Source organism: Triticum aestivum, chromosome 5B, assembly GCF_018294505.1.
Source record: "Triticum aestivum cultivar Chinese Spring chromosome 5B, IWGSC CS RefSeq v2.1, whole genome shotgun sequence".
NCBI classification, from domain to species: Eukaryota; Viridiplantae; Streptophyta; class Magnoliopsida; order Poales; family Poaceae; genus Triticum; species Triticum aestivum.
In genome coordinates this window covers 429,598,742-429,608,525 of record NC_057807.1, presented here as the reverse complement: position 1 = coordinate 429,608,525, position 9,784 = coordinate 429,598,742, and positions in this window count along the sequence as shown.

The following is a 9,784-nucleotide window of genomic DNA, read 5'->3' as shown; positions in this document are numbered from 1 at the left end:
ACCCAGGAGCTCGAGACAAGCCGGACACAGCTGAATGTCGTTGTCTCCAAGATTGAAGAAATAAAGAGTGTCCCAGTGTATTATGGCAAAGATAAAACATTAGAGGAAGAAGTGAAGAAACAAGCCGAGATATAGAGAGCTTAAAGGCTCAACTCTTGGAGGCACAACAAGAAAACCAGAGGCTGAAGGGCGGCATATTCGGTATGACTTGTCAACCATCCAGATTATTGATATAACCATATAATGTGGAATGTTATAGTTTGGTTGATACAGGTATGTTGACCGGCCGCCCCGAAGAGGAAATGCCCGTCCTACAAAGCGACGTTCCGAAGGAGCTGGCAAAGCTGCACGAGCATGCTCGGAAGGCTATGAAGAATATGGCCAAAGCCCTATGGCCTTCCGACGTCCCTCCAGAAAGTATGGAGGGGTTGGCTGATCTATTCAAGGGTGCCCGGCGTCGTTTCGAGCTGTGGAAGACGTCCGCGTGACGTGAAGGCGCTCGAGAGGCATGGGCATGGTGAAGACACGCTATACCGGTCTTGACCCGAACCATATGGCCAGAGTTGGATCACAGGGACTTGACGGGAAGGAAATTCCCATAAGCTTGGTATACGACCAAGTAATGACAGCGACAAAGTTTTCAAAACAAGATTGTAAATTAGATAGTCTACTGGATGGCATAGAAAGGGAGTAGGCATTCGATTTGATGTACCCATGTACTTTAGGACCGAACTTATCTCCTGCCGAATTGTATGAAAATTTTGTCATCGTAGACCTTCGGCTTCTACCTACGAACCAAGAAGTTGGAGTGTTTTCATATACTATGTTTGACTAAAACATTTAGTATTATCAGAAACCAGGCCATCCGACCATGTTGCTCGAACAGACAAAATGTGTTCGATGGAGTTATGTTATATTAATGCTTAACGTCAGAAACATCTTCCAAGAAAAATAGTTCCGTTAGGGGTTCCTATCCTTGGGCTGAGCTTGTATCTGAAGTACAGACAACCAATTTTCATAGTTTTTTCCAGAAACAGGCTGTTGTATACGTGCCGACCAATTATTCCCTTAAGAACGCTAGCTTTCGGCTTCACCCGTCTGAGGTACAGGGCTGGATAACCCGGTTCTAACAATCACATAGGTGCTCCCTTTACACCCTGGCCAAACAATCGGGAACGTAGGGTATAATCACAGGAGCCAGGAAACCCAGCTTGGCAAAAACTTAAGTCATAGAGGTGCATAAAATGGTAGAAACAACAGATAGTACGGACAAAAGAAGTTGGTAAGCTTTTCAATAAAATGCTTCTTTTAAAAGAAGTCCCCATGTATGATGGAGTGTATACATTTAAAGATGTGTATCCCTAATAATGCGGTTGATCTTGTCATACAGTTATGACGAAAAGGGAAAAAAGTAAAAGGACAGAGGGAAAAGAGAAAAACCTAGATTAAATGAGACCTAAGGAGGCCGAACTATGCATAAAATCTTCGGAGCTGGGCGGCGTTCCATGGGTTCAGCTTGAAGCGATTATCCTATGCATTGCGAAGGCGATAGGCTCCTCTAGTAAGGACTTCATCTATTATGAAGGGGCCCTCCTATTTAGGTTTGAGCTTATCCTTTTTCTTCTCCGGGAAGCGTAGAACAAGTTATCCGACATTGTATGTTTTAGCCTGCACTTCTCTACTTTGGTAACGCCTGGCCTGTTCTTCATAGAATGCGGAATGGGCCTTGGCAACGTCGCGTTCCTCTTCAAGTCCATCTAGGTCGTCCTACCGATCTAGTTAGGCTTCTTTATCTTCATACATGCGCACTCTAGGTGAGTCATGAATAATATCGCAGGGCAGTACAGCCTTTGTGTCGTACACCATAAAGAAAGGTGTGTATCCGATCGTTCGATTATGCGTGGTCCAGAGTCCCCAGAGTACGGAATCGAGTTCCTCAACCCACTAGTATGGGCTTAATACCACTCATGATCAGACCATTGGCCCGTTCGACTTGGCCGTTTGTTTGAGGGTGGTATACGGATGCATAGTCGAGTTTAGTGCCCAACTTAGCGCACCAAGTTTTCACCTCGTCAGCTTTGAAGTTAGAGCCATTATCAATGATGATACTATGCGGGATACTATAATGGTGGACTACGCCGGATATAAAGTCAATCACTGGTCCAGCCTCAGCTATTTTTACTCGTTTGGCCTCTATCCATTTATTGAATTTATCCACCATGACCAGCAAGTATTTCTTTTTGTGGCTTCCCCCTTTAAGGGGTCCAACCATGTCCATCCCCCAGACCGCAAAGGGCCAAGTAATGGGCATTATTCTTAATGCGGTGGGAGGCATGTGGCTTTGATCGGCGAAAAGCCGATAGCCCACGCAACGATCGAGAAGGTCTTGAGCATTAGCTGGAGCCATGGGCCAGAAAAAGCCTGTCCGGAACACCTTGCTTACAAGGGCACGAGCTGCAGCGTGATGACCGCCGAGACTGGCGTGTATTTCTGCCAAGAGTTTCCTTCCCTCGTCTTCGGAGATACACCTTTGAAGGACTCCGATAGTACTTCTTTTATATAGTTCGCCCTCATGCACTTTAAAGGCTTTGGAGCGAGGAACTATGCATCGTGCTTTGTTTTGATCGTCCAGAGCTCTTGCCTATTAAGGTAGGCCAGGAATGGTTTGGTCCAGGGAGCGATAACCGCCATGATCTCATGAGCAGAGGGTGTTATCTCGATATCCGGACCCCGAGGTTGTCTCCGTTGTGTTCGGTGGTTGGGGATGTGATCAAGTCCACATTGCCTCCCCTGTTTTCACCCTGGCATGCCACAGATGGCTTAAAGAGCCTTTCCACAAAGGTGTTGGGTGGCACAAGGTCGCACTTAGTGCCTGAGGGAGTCCCGGATTAGGGGGTGTCCGGATAGCTGGACTACCATCATCGGCTGAACTATCATCGGCCGGACTATCATCATCGATCGGACTCCAAGACTATGAAGATACAAGATTGAAGACTTCGTCCCGTGTCTGGATGGGACTTTCCTTGGCGTGGAAGGCAAGCTTGGGGATACGGATACGTAGATCTCCTACCATTGTAACCGACTCTATGTAACCCTAGCCCTCTCCAGTGTCTATATAAACCGGATGGCTCTAGTCTGTAGGACACAACAACAACCATTACAATCATACCATAGGCTAGCTTCTAGGATTTAGCCTCCTTGATCTCGTGGTAGATCCACTCTTGTAAACATCCACAATATCAATATCAATCAAGTAGGACGTAGGGTTTTACCTCCATCAAGAGGGCCCGAACCTGGGTAAAACATCGTGTCCCTTATCTCCTGTTACCATCCGCCTAGACACACAGTTCGGGACCCCCTACCCGAGATCCGCCGGTTTTGACACCAACATTGGTGCTTTCATTGAGAGTTCCTCTGTGCCGTCACCGATAGGAAGGATGCCTCTTCCCGTCTTCAAGGACGGCATCTTCGCTGATGGAGCCTTGGACGCCGGCCAAACTATCTGGCTAGGAGGTTTTCTTATGACCGCCTGTCCGGCCACCGCTTCAACGATGACCTCTCGTGTCATCGAGAGCAATCTTCACGTCAAGTCGGAATTCGCCGAGCAGTTAGATCCAGCAGAGCTCTCGTCTGTAAACGAACTCTTGGATCGGATCGCCGCCCTAGGAGTCGCTACAGACTACAATCGGATCGGGCTTAAAACCGATCTGAGAGAGATTAACTCTCCCCAGGTTACCCACCATGTCACGGTGGTAGAGGAACATCGCGACGATCCTTCTCCCATATTGAAAACTAGTCGTGTCCGGGCTACCGAACCCTCCATGCCGGATTCCCGCGGAGGAGCGGATTCCGATCAAGCACTGAACATAAAGTCAGGCATCGGACCGGACTCGTTGGACAGCGTTCCACTTTCCAAGCTTCCAAATTCGGAAACTTCTCGGCCCTTGAGCCTCGAGATGGGCAGGGCCCCGGACTCAATTAGGCCCGCCCGTCCAGATATATGCGATCTATCTCTAATCCGGCAAGAGCCAGCCGAAACAGTACATCATTACTGGGCCAGATTCCTCCTGGTCATGGACCGGATAAAGGACTGCCGAGAGGAAAACGCAATCTCGATCTTTTGCAACAATTGCACGAATAGGGGAATCTTGAACACCGTCAACCATCGTGAAATCACACGTTTCGCCGACTTGGCATCCATAGTGCGAAAGTACTGTGCCATAGAAAGTTTCCGGAAAACCGAAGATAGGTTTTGGGATAATCCGGCCCTGAACATAGCCCCAGTCCGCAACAAAAGGGTGCATTACACTCAGGCATCAGGTACTAGAACCAAAAAACAGAAGCCCCTTAAAGGGAACGGAACCGTACTAGAGGGACGGCTCAGCAAACCCTGTTCAATTCACAGTACCAAGGGCGCCACCCCAACACATAGCCTTCGTGAATGTTGGATATTACGGCAGGTAGCCAAAAGTGGCGAGGAGCTTCTAGCCCCGCGAAACCACACCAACAATACCGGTACGGTATCAACAGTCTTCGAGACTTTCGCATCAAACGATATGTGGAAACGAACAATCCACAGCCTTGCCGAAGTCTACCAAGTAGCAACAACAAATCCTTGGAGCAACGCGGCCATCACCTTCAACGCCAGCGACGAACCTAAATTCCGAACAGCCCGAGCACCAGCCGCATTGGTCCTCAGTATAATAGTGGACGGCTTTCGACTTACCAAGGTACTCATGGATGGCGGCAGCGGATTGAACCTCATTTACGAGGAAACTCTTCAAAAAATGGAAATATACTGGAGCCGCATTGAGCGAAGCAGCACAACCTTCAAAGGAATAATCCCTAGCCGTGAAGCATGCTGCACCGGAAAAATCACACTCAATGTGGTGTTCGGCTCACCGGACAATTACAGGTCCGAAGAAATCACGTTCCAAGTGGCCCCGCTCAGCAGCGGATACCACGCTATATTAGGACGAGAGGCATTCACAATTTTCCAAGACGTACCCCATTACGGGTACATGAAGCTCAAAATGGCTGGGCCCGGCGGGATAATCACTCTCGTTAGTGATCCGGACATAGCACTCCGCGCCGAAAACAAAACAGCCGCATTATCCCTGGAGGCACTATCCGAAGCCCTAGCGGCAGAGGAACTCACCGCGCTGCGCGCTACGGTGCACAGAGACGACGTGATACTCGATAAGAGATCCAAGTCCACCTCCTTTAAACCAGCGGGCGAAATTATAAAATTCCAGGTCCACCCAACGGACCCGACAAAGACGGCCTCCATCGGGGCACAGTTGAACCCTGATGTAGACGCCGCGCTGCAAGAATTCCTTCGGGAAAATTGGGACATTTTCACCTGGCATCCTTCAAATATGCTAGCAATCCCTCGCAGGCTGGCAGAGCATAGCCTAAACATCCTAAAAGGGTTCAAGCCAGTCAAACAGGCTCTTCGACGATTTTCTGAACCCAAAAGACAGGCAATGGGAGAAGAACTAGCCAAACTATTGGAAGCCGGATTCATCAGAGACATCAAACATCCGGATTGGCTAGCAAACCTGGTAATGGTACCAAAGAAGGACAGATCCTGGCGCCTATGCGTCGATTTCAAAGACCTAAATAAAGCCTGCCCAAAGGATCCCTTCCCCCTCCCCTGCATCGACCAAATCATCGATGCCACTGCAGGGCACGATTCATTGTGCTTCCTGGACGCATACTTCGGCTATCATCAAATCAAGATGGCAGAAGCGGATCAAGCCGCAACGGCGTTAATTACTCCATATGGACCATTCTGCTTCAACACGATGCCCTTCGGACTTAAAAACGCCGGCGCAACATATCACTGCATGATTCAGACATGTCTGGCTACCTAGATCGGCAAAACAGTAGAGGCATACGTAGACGACGTAGTCGTCAAAACCAAACACGTCGAAACTCTAGTAGACGACTTGAGGGTCACATTCGACAACCTCCGAGCATATGACATCAAGCTGAACCCGGAAAAATGCGTTTTCGGCGTACCAGCCGGAAAGCTCTTGGGCTTCATTGTATCTGGTAGAGGAATTGAAGCAAATCCGGCCAAAATCCGAGCCCTATCACAGCTGGATATTCCAAAAAACCTCAAACAGATCCACAAATTGACTGGATGTGTGGCGGCTCTCAGCCGCTTTATCTCCCGCCTAGGAGAAAAGGCATTGCCCCTCTATCGCCTCCTCAGGCACACCGAACACTTCGAGTGGACGGATGCTGCCACGGCCGGACTCGAAGAAATAAAGGCCATATTGGCAACGAATCCGGTCCTGGCTGCGCCCAACCTGGGCGAACCTATGTTGTTATACATCGCGGCAACAAAAGTAGTAAGCGCGGTGCTCGTCGTAGAACGAGAGACAGAAGGGCATAAATTCCCTCTTCAAAAACCAGTGTACTATGTATCCACTGTTTTAACCCCCTGCAAGTCCCGTTACCCGCACTATCAAAAGATAGCGTATGCGGTGTTCATGGCATCCCGGAAGCTCCGACACTACTTTCAAGAGTGTTCGATAACAGGGGCCTCCGAAGTACCCCTAAATGACATTATAAATAACCGCGACGCAACGGGCAGGATTGCAAAATGGGCCATTGAGCTCTTACCATTCGACATAACTTACAAACCCCGGCGAGCTATAAAGTCGCAAGTTTTGGCTGACTTTGTCGCTGAGTGGACTGAATCCGAACTCCCTAAAGAGTACGGCGCATACTCCAATTGGATTATGCATTTCGATGGCTCCAAAATGTTGGCCGGATTGGGGGCTGGCATCGTACTAACGTCCCCAACCGGGGACAGAGTCCAATACGTACTTCAGATAATGTACACGGACTCCAACAACGCAGCCGAATACGAGGCCCTCTTACATGGCCTCCGGATGGCAATCTCCATGGGCATCCAACGCCTAGAGGTGCGCGGGGACTCAAACCTCACAATATCCCAAGTAAATGGAGACTTTGACGCCAAGGATCCAAAAATGGCAGCCTATCACAACGCTGTCCTTAAAATGTCAGCTCGGTTCAAAGGACTTGAATTCCACCACGTAGCCAGAGATAATAACCAAGCGGCCGACGTATTGGCACGCATCGGCGCAAAACGTGACGCTGTCCCTCCAAATATCTTCCTGGAACGGCTGTTCAAGCCATCCGTACTATGGGAAGAGGAGTCCGGAAATAACAAACCGGAGGCGGCCGCAGAGCAATCTGACATAACTGGCGATCCAGCCGACAAAACAACACCCTCAGCTCACGACATAATGGCAGTAATCGCCCCATGGATAGAGCCGTTCCTAGCCTACTTGCTTAGGCAGGAACTCCCCGAAGACCATAATGAGGCCCGCTGCGTAGTCCAACGATCTAAAGCCTACAAGGTCCATGAGGGAGAACTCTATAAGAAAAGCACAACCGGAGTCCTTCAAAGGTGTATCTCTGAAGAGGAAGGGCGAGACCTTCTGGCTGAAATTCACGCCGGACTAGGCGGACACCACGCCGCAGCCCGGGCCCTTGTAGGAAAGGCATTCCGTACAGGATTTTATTGGCCGACGGCCCGGGCAGATGCTCAGGACTTAGTCCAAAGATGCGTCGATTGTCAGCTCTTTGCTAATCAGAGCCACATGCCACCCACTGCCCTCAAAACTCTACCCATTACCTGGCCGTTCGCGGTCTGGGGGCTTGACATGGTTGGACCACTTAAAGGGGGAATCCACAAGCAAAGGTACCTATTGGTCATGGTGGATAAATTCACCAAATGGATAGAGGCCAAGCCAGTTAAAATGGTAGAGTCCGGACCAGTGATAGACTTTATATCCGGGGTAGTACACCATTATGGTGTCCCCCACAGCATCATCACCGATAATGGCACGAACTTCACGGCCGATGAGGTTAAATCATGGTGCAAAAATATGGGCATCAAGCTCGATTACGCTTCAGTCTATCATCCTCAAACCAACGGTCAAGTGGAACGAGCAAATGGTCTAAGAATGAGCGGCATCAAACCCAGACTAGTGCGGTCCCTTACAAAATCTGACACGCACTGGGTAGAGGAGCTCGACTCCGTACTCTGGGGGCTGCGGACAATGCCTAACCGTACTACCGGATTCACACCATTTTTTATGGTATACGGCGCAGAAGTAGTTTTGCCCTGCGACATCATTCATGACTCACCTCGAGTGCGCATGTACGAAGAAAGAGAAGCCGAGTTGGATCGGCAGGACAGCTTGGACGCATTGGAGGAAGAACGCGATGTTGCCAAGGCTCGTTCCGCATTCTATCAGCAGCAGGCTCGAAGATACCAAAGCAGAGAAGTACGGGCCAAGACTTACAACGTTGGTGAACTAGTTCTACGCCTGCCGGACAAGAAAAAGGACAAGCTCAAGCCCAAATGGGAAGGCCACTTCATCATCGATAAAGTCTTGACCGACGGAGCGTACCGTCTACGAAATGCGTCGGATAACCGACTCGAGCCGAACCCATGGAACGCAGCCCGCCTTCGAAGATTCTATGCCTAGCGCCGGACTAAGAGTTCGTCCCTTTCCCCCCGTCTAATTTTTTTTACTTCAGCTGCCTTTTGTTTATCTTTTTCTTCTCAACCCTATTCATCAAAGCCTTAAAAGGCCTACTTGCGCATCGATCGCGCGCAATTGATGTGCTATCCGCACTCATTATACCTGGGGGCTTCTTTACCAGAAGCTTAATTATAAGGGCTTCATGCCCAGCACATGTGTCAAGCCTCCACATGTACCTTTTATTCACCATTATATGCATCGATATGACTTAAGTTTTGGCCAAGCAGGGTTGCCTGGCTCCTGTGCTTACCCCTACGTTCCCGATTGTTCGGCTAGGAGGTAAAGGGAGCACCTCTGCGATTGTTACTACCGGGTCAGCCGGATGTGTACCTCAGACTGGGTGAAGCCGAAAGCTAGCGTTCTTAAGGGAATATTCGGTCGGTGACTTAAAAGATGATTTTTTATCCACTTATTTATCTGCCCCCAGATGTTTTTCTGCTCTTTTCGCAGTTCAGACATGCACTTTAGGGCATGCCACCCCCAGAGGAAAGGAACCCTTAACGGAACTATTCTCCCTAGAAGATGTTTCTTACTACCCATGTAATATAACATAACTAGTTGGGCACTTGTCTGATAAAGCACTAATGACCCCTACGCCTGGTCTCCATGCATACCCCGGTTGTTTCATAACCGAGAAGGTATTCAGACACACTCCGGACTCTAGGGTCCCGAGGTCAAAGCGAAAAGGTCGGCAAAGACAAATGATCTACAATCTGGCTAGAAGGCATTTTACATGTCATTTTATAATACATTGTCAAATCGACTGATTATATTCTTCCTCAATCCCGTCTAACAGGTTGTCTAATTTACAGTCCTGTTGGGAAAATTTAGCGGCCAACTCTACTTGGCCGTATACTAAACTCACAGGGATCTCCTTCCCATCGGGCCCCACAGGTCCGACTTCGGCCATGTGGTTGGGATCCGCCTTCTTGTACCGCGTCTTTACCATGGCCCAGGCCTCCCTGGCACCTTGGCGGCAGGCCGAAATCTTCCATAAATGGAAGCGCTGCCGCACTCCCTGAAGCTTCTCCACAAGCTCCCCAAGACCCTTGGGTAAGGAGAAGGCTGGCCATAAAGCCTGGATGACGCTACTCATTGCCTGCCGAACTCGTTCGATCAGTTGCAACAATTCGGGAAGTTGATCACCCGTTGATACGGGCATCTCCTCCGCAGGGCGACCTGTGAGCATACCT